The 4,966-nt window shown below is 32.5% G+C and overlaps 1 pseudogene; it reads left to right on the top strand.

The window, feature by feature from the left end:
• The first annotated feature begins 4,153 nt into the window (after positions 1-4,153).
• On the top strand, positions 4,154-4,250 carry LOC138815769 (U6 spliceosomal RNA; annotated as a pseudogene).
• The last annotated feature ends 716 nt before the right edge of the window (positions 4,251-4,966 follow it).

Below are 4,966 nucleotides of genomic sequence, written 5' to 3'. Positions count from 1 at the left end.
CTTCTTTTATTACATAAGCCAAAAAGTTTGGGGATCAGAAAATAATTGAGCAAATTAAAAGGTAAGAAAACATGTGATTAGAAACCCTAGCTAGGCATTTTGGTTTCAGCTGTGGAGGGGACCAAAACTTTTTGATATAGATTGTCTTAATGTTTTTGCTACCTAAAATGATTTTACAGAGCCTATTTGGATCAGTGTAATGAAGAACAAATTGAATGAAGACATGACAATAAATTCCACCTCCAAGTAAAAGAGCTTTCAAAGAGAAACCATGAAGATGTAGCAGTGGGGGACTTCTTATAGTCATTCAGCTTCACTAGACTTGAAGCCAAGAAGTTGTGATTAATTGGAAATCAAGCAAGAGATAAGAGGAGGACATAGAAGTAGGAAATAGAAGTATTGTCCTTTGAAACAGACAATGTCATCCAAGGAATAGGTGATTTAACTCTATTCTTCTCCATACATCATGTTGAGCAAATACAAGACCAAGAGGAAAATAATCTATTTAAGTAATTTTGCAAAGAATAACTTCACTGTTCCTGATATGGTATCTAAGGAGATTCTTAAGAGAGAAGATAAAAATCTTAAGAGAGAAGATAATAGTGGAGTATTCTTAGGTTTCCTCCAAATATCTTGTTAGCAAAATATATCGTTGAGGTTAGAAGTGATTGAACCAAAAAGTGGTGGAGTACTTATTTTTGTGGGCAATTTAGACACAAGAAAATTTCAAGGTAAAAGAAAAAAGAAAAAAAAATTATAGCCAAATACTTATGATTATAGGTCCTTGGACTGGATTTTTGGAGACAAAGTTTTGCATTAGTGTTGCTCCTCATTAACATAGTTGTTGGGTTTTTGTGGCAACCAAATGAAAATGGAAAGTTTAATGGACTCGCTTGAACAAGTAAACAGCATGATAGAAAATAATGGCAAAAAATATTTAATGAATTATTTTGAACAATTACTTTGTGAGAACAAAGAAGGAAAGAAAATTCAAAATCACATGACGTTATTAAAAGTATGAAAATGGAGTAGTGAAGAGATTGAGAGAAAACATAGAGTACTATTTTCTCTCCAGTGGAGTAATAGGTTCTTGATCTTGCTTCTTCCATTCTTTCTTCACAAGCTATCAAGTGTGCCTCAGGACTGGAGTATCCAGTTCAGACAAAGAGCACTCGCAGAAGAAAATATTTGCAGTATATATAGGTGATTTATAACCTTAGACAATCTTGTTAAATCTGTTCAAAATTCTCCCCTACCCCAAACTTCCCTCTTTGAACAGCTTTCTTTGCTTTTCCAAAGACCGCCCTTCTTTAACTGCTTAAAATTTTGAGAGGGCATATTCATACTCTCTAGAGATTGCTGTTTGGTTGTGATTTTTGTGTGTTTTTATTGTTGTTTTTAAGTGAATTTCAAAAGGTTGTGCAAGTGTGTTACAATTAAATATGTCCATCTAATTGTCTAATGTTCCTGGATCAGAGTCACTCCTTCTATCATTCTCAACCAACCCTTTCTCCAAGATTTAGTTCAGATTTACCACTTCCTTTATTACATATGTACATTGCATATTCTAGCTGTACTTGCCCCTTGTTCCATTTTTCATTCATTCTATTTCTTGACTATTGTTCCTCTCTGGTTTCAATTTCCTGATAGTCATTCTGTTAAACTGCCTGTTAATACTTTGAAAGGTTTATATACATTCCATGGAGTTTCACTCTCACATAGACTTGAACTGTTGTCAGCTTATATTTCCATAATTCATTCATCTGCAATAACAATTTGCAAGACTGGAGATGTTAAGCACTTAGACATGATTTTATTCTCATTCATTTGGAAGATTAATCTTTAATCAATAAGAAAGTTTAAAAATGGCTTAGAATTTATTCCTAACTACCAGTTTTTATAAATAGCTTTGGACAATGGTGTGTGATTATTTTATTTTACATAGAATAATTTTTTCTACTACCTATACGTTTTGGAAAAAAGAACAAAACTAAAATTTACTTCTTAAAGGAATATGACAGAAATAGAAGACAGATTTTATGTTTGTCACATCTCTCATCAGTACCCATATTCAAGACTTAAAATCATATTTCTTACTATGTTAAACAGATAGGGAAAACATAAAACAACACATGATAAGGCAGCTATTAGTGACTTTTTCAAATGTACCTTCTTATTTGATGAAATTTACTTTGTTAGCTAATATTTGGGTTTGAAATATGGGAGGCTGATCTATTTAACACATTTCTGGAAGGCACCTACTAAACAACACAAATGGTGAGGGGTACTATTTCTACACTTTAATGAATGGTTTAACTTGTTTGGTATTAGTGCTGGGTACGTAAATCAACTCTATTGTAACTTGCTCCCTACACTTGAAAACATTGTAATGCACTATCATCTACATGTCAAGGGTTTGGCATGTGTGATTTTAAATAGTTTATTTGAAAATGAATATACTTTCAGGAGATTAAATGTAGGTTATCATTGGTTTGAGAATGACAACATTTTTATACCACAGAACCTAGTTTTACTGAACTACCAGTGTTTTGAAAAACTAAGGATCTTCCCAGTTAATGTTTTTCTAAATGATATTTGACCTCTAAATCAAGTATTCCTAGCCTTGGTAGACCAATTATGGATCTATCATTACAAAACTATATTTTGGGGGGGTGCAGTCATGGGGCCTGAACTTTGGGCCTGGGCACTTTCCCTCAGCTCTTCAGCTCAAGGCTAGCTCTCTACCACTTGAGCCACAGCGCCACTTCCGGCTTTTTTCTTTTTGCTTATGTGGTGCTGAGGAATCGAACCCAGGGCCTCAGGCATGCAAGGCAAGTGCTCTACCACTGAGCCACCTTCCCAGCCCTACAGAAACTATTTTTTTTGGCTGCACTGAAATCTTTCATTATTCATTAGGAGAGGGGTACTAAAAATAATCTTGTTCATTTGTGATTTTGTTCACTCATATGGGCTGGTCATGTGTAAATTGAAAGTTTGAATTACAGTACTTTCTCTCAGATTTTTTGATCTCATCTTTCATTTTAAGTTGCCTTGCATTTCACAATTGATTTCTGCTAATTCTTGTAAGGAATTGGGGTCCTGAAATAACGTAGGAAATGAGCATTTGAGATGAGTCTTCAATTATTTTCTAGATTCACTGTGTAAAATTTAAAATAAGCACATATAAATATAAAATATATAAGTATATATAAAATAAAAATTGTTTTACATTATTGTGTTGTGGTTAGGGAATCAAAAGCAACTCTGTTTTAAAGTATTATTCCATTATCTCTATCTCAGTTTTTGGTAGAGTTAGACTTCAAGCTTTACCATTTGTAGATTTACAGCGTAGAGGCAAGAGGAAACAATATGATTAAAACATTACCAATTTAAGGCCTAATATCAAGGAGAAACATATGGCCTTCTTCAGGACCTATGGAAATATTTGGTGATAGAAAATCAGTAGTGTAAATTCCTGCCAGGTTGGATGATGGACAGGCTAGAACAGTAGGTAATCATGCATATGAACAATTTTTTCACCTTCTTGGCTTTAGCTACTTTTGAAATGATAAGTATAATAAACAATTATATTTTGATAAAATACCTTCCATTCCGAACAATTCGGTCTGAACTGTTCATCTCTCTATGATTCCTTGTAACTAAGATTAGTTTTCTTCCAGTAAGAAAATCTATGCTGTCAGGTAAGATATTCTGGTTGGTCTGTTCCTACACGGAAGAAGGGTAAAGGTTCAGGTAGACATTTGTCCCAGTAAGACCTCATTTGGGAAATTTTAAGCTGCAGAAGTTTAGAAGTAGCTCTTAAGCAAGACTTACTTTGAATCCATTAGCTCTACAAAGCTAACTGAGTTGATAAATAAGTATTGAAAAGCCATCACCTTCGGACTTAGCTGAAAAGGTTTCAAAGTATGATGAAATTTAAAATGAAAATGACAAAATAGACATTGACAAAAAAATTGTAAATGTGAGTAATCGACCAAACGATATGTTTTTTCCACAATACACAGATTTTTAGAGTAATAAGATCAATAGCATTTTTAGGAACAAAAAGGGTTCCTTGTTACAAATAATGAACCATGGATAGATGCCTGTATAAAGATTAAATCATTAAGTACTTAAATTTAGAGGGTACTACATGCTTCAGAAACAGGTCTACCCAAATTACAATACAGAGATTAACATGGCACTTGCACAAAGATGATATGAAAATTTGTGAAGTATTCCATATTTTTCATTCTTCTGATGCAAGAAATGAAAAACAGTTATTAAAAAGTTAATTACAAAAAACAAGTGTAACAATACATGTAATTTATAGAATTAAAGGTTAGTTTGACATCAGTGTATTAATTCTTCACCTTAGAAAGGCCTTTACATAGCATAACCTTTACAAAACTTGAAATTAGATAACATTATAATTTTATCCCAAAGAAATAAAATAATATAAGGACCTAGGAAAAAAAGAAATCTTAAACTTCTTCTATATGGAATGCAATCTGAAATGACACATTTATTTATGAACCTATACATTATATAACAATGTAGAATTCCAACTATTATATCTAGGAGTGAATGAAATAGATTATGGATATTATACAAACATAGACATACTTTTTTTCAGAAAACTACGAGGAAAAACATTAGTTTCTTTACTATGCATTTCAACAGATAAGTTAAAATTATTTCTGATTTTAAAAAATCACAAACTGCAGAAATCATTTTAGATGAATACAAACAACTATTGAATACATTTTGACATCAAAGTCAGGCAATTCACTTCGAAGAATACCATGGAATCCATGAATTTTTAAAGTAAGATATTGCTGTTGCTTTGTATTTTGAAAAAAAAATTTAAGGGACACAAAGGATGGACTGGCATTTTTGAAATTTAAGAAACTTAACCAAACCCTTACGACTTAGGAGAACAATTAGTAGAGCCTTCCACAACTTC

This window comes from Dipodomys merriami, unplaced genomic scaffold (assembly GCF_024711535.1).
Source record: "Dipodomys merriami isolate MVZ:Mamm:240054 unplaced genomic scaffold, mDipMer1.0.p SCAF_668, whole genome shotgun sequence".
Taxonomy (NCBI): domain Eukaryota; kingdom Metazoa; phylum Chordata; class Mammalia; order Rodentia; family Heteromyidae; genus Dipodomys; species Dipodomys merriami.
Note: the sequence above shows the minus strand (reverse complement) of the source record. Positions and strands in the feature narration are given on the sequence as shown.